The sequence below is a fragment of the Phyllostomus discolor genome, chromosome 2 (assembly GCF_004126475.2).
Source record: "Phyllostomus discolor isolate MPI-MPIP mPhyDis1 chromosome 2, mPhyDis1.pri.v3, whole genome shotgun sequence".
In the NCBI taxonomy this organism is placed as follows: Eukaryota; Metazoa; Chordata; class Mammalia; order Chiroptera; family Phyllostomidae; genus Phyllostomus; species Phyllostomus discolor.
The window spans coordinates 216,167,729-216,179,819 of NC_040904.2; the positions used below are offsets into that span (position 1 = coordinate 216,167,729).

General features: G+C 71.0%; 1 protein-coding gene across 2 annotated transcripts in view; it reads left to right on the forward strand.

Annotated features, from left to right (window-relative positions):
* The window catches only part of TAFA5 (TAFA chemokine like family member 5), a 93,589-nt gene that overhangs the window by 49,745 nt on the left and 31,753 nt on the right, over positions 1-12,091 (forward strand). The gene's annotated exons all lie outside the window — the stretch shown is intronic.

The window sequence follows — 12,091 nt, forward strand, 5'->3', positions numbered from 1 at the left end:
CAGTGCGATGGCGTCCGGCTGCCCCGGCGCCCCGGCTCCGGCTGGCCTGTGTCCTGGCGTCGTCGGAGGTGTCTCCAGTGCTCATGCCCTTTGCTCCCAGCTCGCCCCACGCGGCGGCTCACGTCTCGGAGCCTCGCATGCTTCTCTTTCCCACCCCGTGTGGGGCGGGGCCGTGGGGCCGAATGCACAGTCCTGGCCCTGAGCTCTTCTCCTGTCGTCCCTGGGGCGTGCGAGCAGGAAGAGGTGATAAGGAACCTTCTAGAACAGAAGGTGCAGGTGGAGAGCACCGTTAGGGCCAGAGGCTTGGGGAGTGGGACGGGGGTCCCCAGGCCGATCGCAAGCTGCCCCAGGGTCCTGTCCCCCGACCCCTCAACAAGGCCCCTGACCCCGGGGCCGGCTGCCAGACGCAGCGCCCACCTGCAGGGCGGCTCACAGGCCCGCGCTCCTGCCCTGGCCGGGCCTCCCCCCAGGTTGCCGGGCCCCCGAGGCTGCCGGGAAGCAGAGTGGGTGGTGCACCCCGGCATGCCTGCCTGCCTGCGTCTCCTGAGCGCTGGTCGGTCCACGCAGCCTTATTTTTAGCCGCTTTTGTTGGTGTTTCCCTTGTCTCCCGAAGCCCTCCTTTACAGAGCTGCGGTTTCCTAGGAGGCAGAGCACGGAAACGTCCAGCAAACCGGGGGTCCCTTCCCGCCCGCACGGGGCCTGCGGCAGCCCCAGACCCAGACGCCGCCCTTCTCCATCCGAGCTGTGACTCCCGTGTCTGTCCCCGGGCTCCAGGGACGTGCAGGGGTGACACCTCGGGGGTGGGGGCAGGGCTGCTCCTGGCCTCCGCGTGCAGCCCGGGCCCTGTCGGGCGGGGGTCAGCCGATGGCACAGGCCATGGCAGATCCCTCTGTGTCTGACCACTGGCGACGCACGGCCACACGGGGTGGGGGAGCCTGGGGGGTGGTGTGCGGGCCCGGGGCCTCGGGGCTCCTCAGCGTCCTCAGGGAGTGTCTGTGGGGGCCCCGTTCCCATCAGCTGCCCCCGGGTCTCCGTGCATCCTGCCTCCTCTCCATGGGCAGTGCAGTAGTGACCCTGGGCAGGCGGGCCTCTGGGTGAGCAGCTCTGGCCGCCAGTCCCACGGACACTTGTCGCCACTGGTCATGAAGCCTTGGGTGGAGTCGGCGGGTGGAGCCCAGCTCCCCTCCTGGGCGTGTCTGCATCCTGCCTGCAGGGGCCCCGCAGCCCCTGGCCACCCACGCACGCACACCCTGGCCTGGTACCGTGGGGAACCATTGCTACGTTGGCCGCTCCCATCGGGCAAGCAGAGTGCAGTGGGCAAGTCTGGAGAACGTGTATTCCGGACCCGGTGCCCTGGCGGAGTGCTGAGCCCACGCCCCCCGGCGGCCGGGGGCTCCTGGTCTGCAGGCCTCGGGGCCCCAGGTTGCCGGCAGCCGTCCTCACACTTTCGGGGGTGGGGAGTAAAAGCGGGGGGCCTTGAACGAGACCGCTCCAACTCAGGGGACTCCCTGTCCCTGGAACGACTTCCCCAGACCCCCAGGTGGGGCGTCCCACCGTCAGTCCCAGGGGGAGCGGCCCGGGGGCAGGGCTGCCCAGGCCGGGGCGTCTGCCGCGCAGGGAAGCTGCTGAGAGAGCTGCCTTCTGTCTGCAGATTGGCACGCGGCCGCCCACACTCACACGAAGCTGTCTGGGCAGAGGGGCCAGACGCCGCTCTCAGGGCCCTGCTAAGCCACGCGGGGGCCCCTGGGGACCTCGGAAGTGGTCCCCATGTGCCGGGGACAAGAGGGGACGCGGCCGAGGGTGGGTGTCGGGCTCAGCCCTGCAGTGAGCAGCCCGCCCACAGGCAAAGGTGCACACCTCCCTGAGCGCCGGGGGCAGAGCACCACCCAGAGAGCTGGCACTGGGCGTCTCCGAGGGGCCGAGGCGGTGTCGGGCCCTAACCCCTGAAGAACCGGGACCGGCTCCGGCCACAGCCGAGGTTGGAGCCAAACACATTAACTCCCGTGCGCTGTGCCGTGGCCTCACCAAGGGGCAGGAGGTGTGTGCAGGAGCACCAGGAAGTTGGGGGCTCTCGCAGAACACTCACGCCCCCGTCCAGCCCTGGGCGAGCGTGGGTCCGGGAGCGAATCAGCGGTGTCACGCGGAAACCCTCCCTCCGGTGTGGAGAGGGTGAGATCCAGAGCGTTCCTTCGAAATGGGTCTTGAGAGCAGCGGCCGCTTTGCTGGGTTCTGAGGCGGGAGGGGCGGCCTTTGCTTCCGAGCGGCCGAGGGGTTGTGGGGTGGTGGCCTCTGGGGGGCAGGTGAGCGTTCCCTGCTGGTCACTGCAGGCCGTGCGCGGCCGTGGTGGGCTCGGGGCACAGCCGACCCCCTGCTCAGGTGGGCGCACGGTAGGTGTCCATGCGCAGGCGGGCGCCGCACACCGGGGAGAACCATGGGATGGGGGGTGGGGAGGGGGGTTGGTCGGCCTCCCTGGGGAGGGCGGTCCCGACACCCGGCCCAGCACAGAAGGGCCTGGAGGACATCGCTCTCGGGGACGGGGACGGGAGCCACACGCAGAAGCACAAACCTGCAGGAGTCCCGTGCACTGTGAGGCCCCTGGCGGGGGGAGGGGGTCACACCCACAGACACAGGACGGAGGAGAGGGGGTGCGGGGCCGTGGGAGGGGGTGGGGAGAGAGCGCTTCTCGGGGCCGGAGTTTCTGTTTGGAAGATGGAGAGCGTTCGGGAGGTGCTGGCGGTGCGGGCGGCGCAGCAGCGCGGGTGTGGTTAACGCCGGGGAGCTGTGTGCGCTGCGGGGTGGCTGTGGAGGTCGGGCCCCCGTGGGTGCCGCCACGGTCTGAAGAAGGCGCCTTCTCAGCCAGGTCCCAGGGCAGCACAGCGCTGCTGGGTCTCCCTCTGGAAACGCCAGGGGCTTCCTTCCAGGGACGAGTTGGGGTTAGACACACGTTCAGGGGAAGCGCGGACCCTTCCCGAGGGCCCGCACGGAGGCGCTGTGATTCTCCGCAGCCACAGCCGCCATCGGGGTCCGCCTTGGTGGGGCGCGTCCCTCCGACAGCCAGTGCTGCGCCCGGCACCGGGCTCGGGAGGGGCAGGGGCACCACAGGCGGCTCCTGGGGGTGTGGAGCCCCTCGTGCCCCGGGCGAGGTGTGAAGGACGGGGTGCGTTTGGGGAAGATGCTGGGCCCTCTGGCCTGCGCCCTGGTGTGCAGCAAGGAGTCCGTGTGGGCCGCCCCGGGGGACCAGGCACTCCCGGCTGGGCGGCTGCCGGGCCTGGGTCCCTGCGGCGGCGTGTCGGTGAGTCTGGGAATCGGGGGCGCCCGTCCCCCGACTTTGTTCTCCGATGCCGTGCTGGCTGCTCTGGGTGTCCGCCCGCCCACCTAAGCCCCAGAGTGGCTGTCTGGGGTCTTGGCCGGCACCTGCAGGTCGGCCTCGGAGAGCTGCCCTCTGGGCCCCACGGGCCTCCCTGTGCGGGCACATGGGCTCTCCCCTCCCCGCTGGGCCTTTGCGGGGGCTCCTCAGGGCGAACAGGTTGCATGCAGGTTGCAGTGCAGGGCACCTGCAGGCCTGCCGCCATCCAGGGAGGGGCACCATGGGCAGCCGTGTCTGCACCTCCCCCCCCCCCACCCCGTTCCTCTCGGCCACCCTGGGGCCCTTCCCGATGGCTCTGGGAGGACCGCTGGCAGCCAGCCCCTGTGGTGTGAACTGTGGAAACTTGTAGGCCCAGGAGGAGCCCACCCCGCCCTCACGCCCAGGGACCCGGGAGATGAAGCATCCAGAGAAGCGCAGAGCGGAACAGCCCCCGGGTCCCTCCCGTCGCCGCCTCCTCCTCGGCACTCAGGGGTCAGCCCTGCAGGGGGCCCCCCAGGGCAGGAGTGCCTGTGCGGAGGGTCCCACCCCCACCCCCGACGCTGAGAGACCCGCAGTGACACGCGTGTCCAGGCGGCCGTGAGCCGCGTGTTCTGGGAGACGCCGTGACGAACGCGTGTGGGGCTGGGGTCTGGGTCCCTCCCGAGCCGCCTGCTCCAGAAAGACCCTGGAGGCACAGCCCCCTCGCCGCCGCCCAACGTGACCGCTGGCTCCTGCTTCATGAACAGAGGCCAGTGGGAGTCTCCAGAAGTCACCCGAGGCCGAGACACAGCTCCTCGGAGCCTGGGCGGCGGCTGGAGGCCAGCCACGTGTCCGAAGCCCCACGAGGCTCCTGTGGGCGGGTGGGTGGGTGGGTGAGGGCCCACACTGAGGACCGAGACCACCGGGGCGTGCAGCACGTCCCATCCCACGAGAAGCACTCCCCCAAGGCGGCCTCCGCAGTGGCTGCGCCGTCTCCGTGCCGCCAGGGGCCCCGGCCCTCGCCAGCATTCCCTTATGAGCGTGTTGGGGGGCTCCGGCCACTCTGGTGGGCGTGCGGGGGGCCTCTCACAGTCATTGTCACTGGAAACTCCCTGGGGGGCAGAGAGGTCGAATGTCCTCCCGAATGCGGACTGGCCTCCAGGGAGGGGAGCCCGCCCAGGCCCTCCGCCCACTGTCACGTGAGGGGGGGCTCCGTTCCCCGTGCTGACCCGTGTGGGCTCCCGTGCACTCTGGGTCCCCCTGGCCCTTCATCATGCACACGCGTGTGGTTCGCGAGTGTCTCCCCCTCTGCGGCTCCTCTTCCCACGTTGCTCACGGCGGCTGGTGAGAACGGAGTGTGTGACGTCAGCGCAGTTTGATTTATCAGTGTCTTTCTTTCGGGGGCCCTGCTTTTGGGGTGTCATTGAACCGCTCGCCGCTGCACTGAAGGTCACGCAGGGCCTCTCCTGTTTTCTTCCGGAAGTTTCACGTTGCTGGGCTTTTTCTTCACGTCCGTTCCGAGCTGGGTTTTGTGGGAGGTGTCAGGTCTGGGCCCAGATCCAATTTTGGCTTGTGGGGCTCCTGACCACGCCCCCACAGGTACCTGGGGCGTGGCCCCTCCCCCAGCCAGGAGGCTGGGGCCGCCTGGGGGTGGGGGGCAGCCCCAGGAGCCTCAGATGCCGCCTGTCCCGGGGGCGAAGGGGTGCCCCGGATGCTCATCCCAGCCAGAGGCACCGTCCTGTCCTGCCCGGGAGCCGGGCCAGGGGGCGGGGCCGACGCAGGCCTCCGGCCCACAGTGGGGACAGGGCCTGGGGCGGGCCAGGGCACGCCCTATGTGATGTTTGGGGGTGGGGGTAGGGGAGCAGCTGTCCCGCAGCTGCCGCCTGTGCTCCTGGTGCTGGAGGCCGGGGAAGACTGGCCAGGTCCCTGGGGCAGGTCCCTCACAGGGCACTTCCTTCCAGGACCAGCGGCCACTGGCCCAGACGGCTCTGCCGTGATCAGCCAGCACTGCAGGGGCGTCGGGGCCACGAGTCTCAGCCCAGCGCCACCGTGCCCACCGCAGGGCTGGGGAGTTACCCGGAAGGCAGGGGCTCCCCCACCACGGGCCCGGACTGGATGCCCAGTGCTACCTCCCAGGCAGAGGCAGTGCCCTCCCAGGGCCCAGGGCCCCCTCCCCCAGAGACAAAGGCGAGCCTGAGCAGGGACTCTGGCAGCGGGGGAAGGGGGAGCCCTCCCCTGCCACCCGGGCCCCTCCCAGAGGAGGAGGGGAGGCTCGGGAGGAGGAGCTAGCTGCGTGGGCGCTCTGGGGCCCCTGGCCGGCTCCCCTCACAGCGGGGCTGGAAGACGAGCCAGGCTCCGCCCTGAGTCCCCCTGGCTGCCTGGGTCTCCCTGCACCTCGTGGGCCGTATCCCTGGGCCAACAGGAGTGGCCTCGTCCCCCCGCCCAGCAGCCGGCCGCAGGCTGTGCGTCCGCAGAGGGACGCCGGGCCTGCCTTTCCTGACCTCCGCGCAGCCGTAAACCGCGGCGTGACTGCCAGGGTCTACGCTGCCAGCCAGCAGCGTCCCGCCGGCCCGGAGCTGCAGGCAGCGCCTCGTTAATGGGCGCATTAATGGGGATAATTGACCGGGCGCCAGTTGGACGGGGCGAGGCCCCAGCGGCCGGCCGCATGTGCGCGCCGCCTCGAGGAGGAGGCCGTGTCCCGTCTCCTCCGCTCGCGCTCGCGCTCTGCCCCGCCTCGAGGGGCCTGCATGGGAGCCGGGGGGCCGGGCTGCGGCCTGGGGGCCTCCCAGCACTTGGGTCGGGGGTGGGGGTGCAGGGGAGTCACCCACCGTCCGCAGGGCCGGGCACTCAGCCCCCTGACTTCCTCCACCTGACACCGGGCAGCGGGACCCCAGGACAGGCCGGGGGAGCCTCGAAACCACCACCCTGGCTGATGGCCGGGCCGAGCAGGGCTGTGGCCGGCCCCAGGACACGCTTGCTCCTGGGCAGGGGGCCTGGGTCCGAGAGGACGGAGAGCCCAGGCCCCTCCAGCCTGCTGGCCTGCCCTTCACAGTGCCGCATGGATTCCTCAGCTGTCCTTCCGGAATGTTCCAGGGAGGGCCTGGCCTTCGTCACCCCGTTCTCCCCACCGCCCTCCGGCAGGGGGGCTGCAGGCTGGGCCCCGGGAGAGGCTCCGCCCCTCCTTAAGGTCAGGAGGTGGGGCGTGGGGGCATGGGGTCACGGAGACGTTGGCAGGAGCCGGCTCTGGGTCGCAGGTGCTGGAGGCTCTGCCCCTCGGCCCACAGGCCGGGGTCTGACCTTGACTGCTGGCGTGGCCTTCCCTCGGGGAGGGGCCGTCCTGGAGTCCCCAGACCTGTCCTTACAGTGGGGTGAGCAGGGCCGGCCCTGCAGGCCCTGGGCAGTGGAGGGGCCCTTCAGCGAGGTGCTGACGTCACCCGGTCCCTTATCTGCGGCTCACACCGTGGGCGGAGATAATCCCCGGCCGCCCCGCACTGTCCCCCGGAGAACGGGGCTTGGGGGTCGGCCTCACGTGCGCGGCTGGCTCTGCGGGAGTCAGGCCGCCGCGGCGGGGGATCGCGTGTCAGGGTTTCACGGCGAGCTCAATTCCGGTGCAGCTCAAACATTGAGACTGTGAGGCTCCATCTGGTTGCACAGAGAGCTTCCTCCCCGGTGTTTAATCCCCGTGCTAAGTGTCTATATGACCAGGGATCAAGCTAAACGCCGGTCACTTCATTTGGGAGCACGGCGTCGCGAAGAGGGCGGACACGGCTCCGATGGGGAGCGGCGTCTCCCGTGGTGGCGGCTGGAGGGGCCGCTGTGGGTCAGGGAGGCCCCGGGCCTGCAGGGGAGGGGACTCGGGATCCTGCCGGTGTGGGAGCACGGCCGGTCGTGCGCCTGGGCTGGAGAGGGAGGGCCCTGAGCCTGCAGCCTGGGGACAGCCCCCGTGTGGGGGGACGGGCTGGAGCCGCGGCTGAGCCCGAGTCCTCGCCGTCTTCCGTGGGTGTCAGGGAGGGGGTGGGCTGTGCCTGGGCCAGGACACCCCCAGTGTCAGCTCTGGCAGGGAGGGGCAGAGGACCCACGCCCGGTGCTGGGGCAAGGCCTGTCACCGTCGCCATGGGGTCCCTTGGCCAGCTGGGCGGCGTGTGGTGGGGGCTGCTGAGTCAGAGGAGGAGGGCCTACCTGAGCTGCCTCCCAGGGACCTGCATGTGCTCACACCCAGCCTGTGCCGGGCAAGACTGGTGCCCACGGGCATGTGTGGAAGGCCAACACCACGCTGCAGAGCAGCCCGTGGAGCCCCGGGAGCCCCTGGCCCCTCCCTCTCACCCGGGCTCCTGGCCTCCAGCCAGGTCGGCAGGTGAGCTCCGCCCATGATAAAGGCAGTGACCACAGCAGCCTCACGGCGGTGCCCAGCTGAGTGCCTTTGCCTGCGTGGCCACAGCACGGCCTCGCCCAGCTCCGCGAGCCCAGCTTCCGCCAGGGAGCCACTTCCGAGTCAGGGTACGATGCCCTGAGCACAGGGGGGCCTGTCTGAGCAGAGGGGAGCCCCCCGGCCCCCCTCCCGCCGTCCCACCTGAGTGGCTCCCTACCCTCGGCCACCACGCAGGCCCCGTCCTGTAACCGTGAGCGATTTCTTCAAATAGTTCCTTCCAGACTTTGCAAACGATGTCTTCTCACAGAGCAGCGCGGTGAACACGAGCCCAGCGCAGAGGTGGGGTGTGAGTCAGGGTGCCTGCCGGGGGAGGCGGGACCCAGTGGTCTCCTGCCACCGTGAGGACCATGACCACCGAGTCAGCACCGCGGACAGCGCCCGGGGTGGGCGTCCCGGCCTGAGCCGCCCAGGGAGGGAGGCGGGCCGCCAGACACACGGTCTTTGCGGGCACCAGGGCCTCACCCACGAGCGGTGGGTACCGGGGCCCTGCTGCCCCATCTGGGCTGTGACCCTCGGGGTGGCGCCGTGGCTGCGATGGGGTTTGCCTCGGGGTCACCTTGCAAAGCGCTTGCTGCCCTTCGGTTACTCGAGGTGGTTAGTGGGAGGGACACCCAGCTCCCCATCCACCCGCCTCCCCAGGACGGAGCCCCGGGGTGTCCTCAGCTCTGGGGCAGAGACATGGAGGGTGGGGTTTTGTTCCTGACCCCGACGTCCCGATGAGTCCCCCAGGAGCGCTATCGGAAACCCGCACCCTGGTCACCACGGTGTCCTGTCTCCCAGACGGCCCTGCGAGGCCCAGCTCCCCGCCTGCAGGTGCCTGACCGCGGCGGGGCGGGCGGGGGCATGTGCAGACCTGGTGTGCGCCCGGGGCCACCGGGCCAGCAGGCCTCCCCTGTCGTCAACACTGCCCCCCACCCCCACACGCCCAGGCATCCCTTCTTCCAGAAGCTTCCCCTGCCCGTGGCCACCACCCTCCCCGACCCCCCGGGACCCTATGCCGCTTCCACAGTGCAGCACCCTCACTGGGGTCCCCACACACCCCAGGCGCAGGGTGGGGGCCACGGGAGGCTGAGACCCCCCCACCCCAGGACCCACGTCTGGACCCAGGCCGGGCTGCACTTGGGCCTGAGGAGGCTGCATACCTGGGCCCCAGGCGGGTCCCACAGGCCCCTCCTGTCCCTGCTAACCTGCACACGGCGGCGACACCAGGGACTGCTCACTGCCCGCCGTGGGCACCCCTGTCAGAGTTGCTCCGAGTCTGTGTTCTGTGTCACCCGGCCAGTCAGATGTCCCTGCACATTCATGTCATCACCCCGTGCGATTGAACGGCTTCTCGGCGGCACCTGGGAACACGGGTGCTGGGTGGACGGGGGGGGCCCAGGCCGGGCCCAGCTGCCCCGGGCTGACCCCCGGCCGCCCAGGGCCGCCCTCTGCTGCGCCGTCTGCCGGGGCCGAAGGGCCCGGGCTGCGTCCACCCGACGCCCACGGCCAGTGCGGAAGGACACGTCCGGCCCAGCTTGCATGGAGGACACGGCCACGGTGGCCGCAGCCTGCGTCTGGGGATGGGTGGGCGTCTGGGGGCTGGCGCCCGAGTGCGGCGTGGTTGCTGGGTCTGGCTCCAGGAATAAACAGGACGTGACAAGGCGTGACGAGGCGTGACGAGGCACGCAGCAGCACGCCGCTGTGGCGGCCGCCTGGGTAGCACCCGACCCCGTCTTCAGCCGGGTGCCCTGCCACCGAGTGTCTGAGGACGCTGCCTCCTCCCGGCCCCCCAGGGCCTTGGGTTTCCCTGTGCTGTGCCTCTTTTCTGGGCCTGTTGGCTGCCGCCCGGCCCACCCTCACCCTTCAGCACGGACCCCGGCCTCCAGGCGTCCTGGGCTGCCCCTGAGCCTCCGGAGACGGTGGGCGTGGGCATCTGTGGGCTCCCCCAGGGGGCAGGGACAAGATTCCTGACCCCGTCCAGCCCGGGGATGTGGTCCCCGGGCTGGGCGGGGAGGATGCCAGGGCAGTTGGGGGCGAGACGCAGGGGGCAGCCGGGTCTGCAGGAGCCCCCCCCCCCAGCGTCTGGCACTGAGGGGTGAAGATGGGGGGGCCCTGGTGGAGGGGCGGCCTCACCGCCTCTGGAACTCGGGGTAGCAGGACAGAGGGGCACGGTGGCCTCGCAGCGGAGCCCCGAGCCTTGTCAGCTGGTAATCAGCGAGGAAACGGGGGCGGGGCAGCGTGTGTCCTGAGCACGGGGACGTGGGGGCTCACCCGGGTCGGGCATCCCCCCCCCACGGGCTGGGCTCGGGCCGGTTTTCCATCCTGTGCGCCGGGCAGGTGGGCAGGCGGCGGCCCCCATAGAGCTGCGGCCAGGCCCCGCCCCGCACCGGGAACGGGACTGCATTTGGAAATGAGGTGCTGGGAGCCGTGGGCCAGCGAGCACGGCCTGGCCAGGCTGGACGACGTGGACCCTCACCCACGGCGACCAGGGAGCGTGTGAGAAGGGGGGGGGGACGAGGGGCCAGGTGGGAGGGATGCGGCCACACGCCGGGGACCCCACCGAGGCCAGGACTCACCCACGGTCACATCTCACTCAGTGTGGGTGCCCACGCGGAGGCCTGTGGGGGCGCCTGGTGGTCCAGGACCACTGGTCCGTGGGGTGTGGTCAGAATCCCGGGCCCTGGGGATGGGGGGACGAGGCTGGCAGCTGCTGGCGGGGGGCCGCCTGCCTGAGGGGCGCCCTGCACGGAGAGCCCCTCCCCGGGGTCCAGCTCAGGTGGTGGCCACGCGCGGGGCAGGTGCTCCTCACAGCTGGGTGGGCGCCGGCGCCCCGACACTGTTCTGCTAGTGCCTTTGTGGGGGGAGGGGGCGCAGGGCCGGCTGCTGGCTTCGTTACTTAGCGACCAGAGCTCGCGGAGCCCCAGGGGACGGACCTCAGCCGGCTGCCAACACCGGCTGCAGGTGTCTGCGGGTGGGCGGCCGCGAGGACCAGGGACAGCGGAGCAGCCCCGTCAGCCTGCACAGCAGCCGGGACGGCGCCCACGCAGCTGCGGGTCTGCGAGTCCGGGCCGGCCGGCTGTCAGTCACCGCAGCCACCTGCCGTCGGCGGCCGAGGCCCCGCCCAGGCCCGGGGGACCCGCCATCGGGTGCCCGAGGCTCTAACCACTGCTGTCACCAGCAGAGCGTCCCCTCGCTGCCCCGACGCCTCCCTGCGCTGCGTTCGCTCATCTGGGCACTCATTTCCCGTCTCCGAGTCCTCCCTGCCCCGGCACTGTGCGGTTTTGTGTGATTGGCTAGCGGGCGTGAGTCAGAGTCCGCAGCCCGAGCCTGCAGGGCGGTGCGGGGGCGCCGGCCTCGGGGCGAGGGGCTCCCCCACGGCCCAGGAGGCCCTGCCACCCCGCCCTCTCGGTCCCCGCACCCACCTCTCGTGCCGGCCATGTGCACAGCACCCCGCACCCCGGGCTGGGCGTGGGTTTTCTGGGGAGAAGGGCATCTTGGGGGGCGCAGGACGGCCCCTCTGCTGGGAGACTGGCCCCCCCGGCCTCGGGGACGGTGCTTTTCTGGGGATGCAGGGACCAGACGGGGTGAGGAACCCAGCCGACCCTGCTGGGTAGTGGTCCCCTTCACACTAAACGAGCCCCTTCTCTGCATGCTGGTCCCGGAGCCAGACCAGGGCCACCGGGCTGGTAACCCCTCCCTCCAGGGTCCTGGGGGGGGCCGAGAATGGGGAGCAGAGGCACCGCCCACGGGGACAGCAGGGGTGACGGGCTCGACCAGGTGGCCCGTGCGCTCCTGTGCGTGTGTCTGCACGGGGTCCGAGTGAGTTTCAGGAGAACCTCCGTGTGTGTGCCTGTGTGTGTGTGCATGTGTGTGTGTGCTCCGGCCACGCCTGCACTGTATCGGCGCCTCTGTGGGGGTGAGCTCGTGTCCACAGGGCACGTGCACACGCGTGAGGCCTCTGCGTGTGGCAGTGAGTCTGCGTGTCCCTGGGCCCCGGCGTGTTCGCAGCCAGGCCCCGCCTGCACGAAGCTCTGCCCGGTGTGCTCCGTGCCCGTCGGCCAGGAGTGTGGCTCTGAGCCTCCTGGAGCTGGGGGTCTCTCTGGGGTCTCTCTGAGTGTCTGTGAGTGTCTGTGTGCCCAGGTGTGGGCCGCAGCCTGTGGGGGGAGAGGAGACCGGGACGGCCCCGCATGGAGGGTCGCGGGAGGGTCCCCCGCCCTTGGCCGGCAGAGGCCTGCGCTGCTCCCCCACCCTCGCCGGCATGGACGTGGGGGCCCCGGGCCCAGCTCAGACGCAGGCCATGGGCTGGGAGCTGCCCAGGGTCCCTGCATCAGGCCTCCTGGCAGCCGACAGGCCCC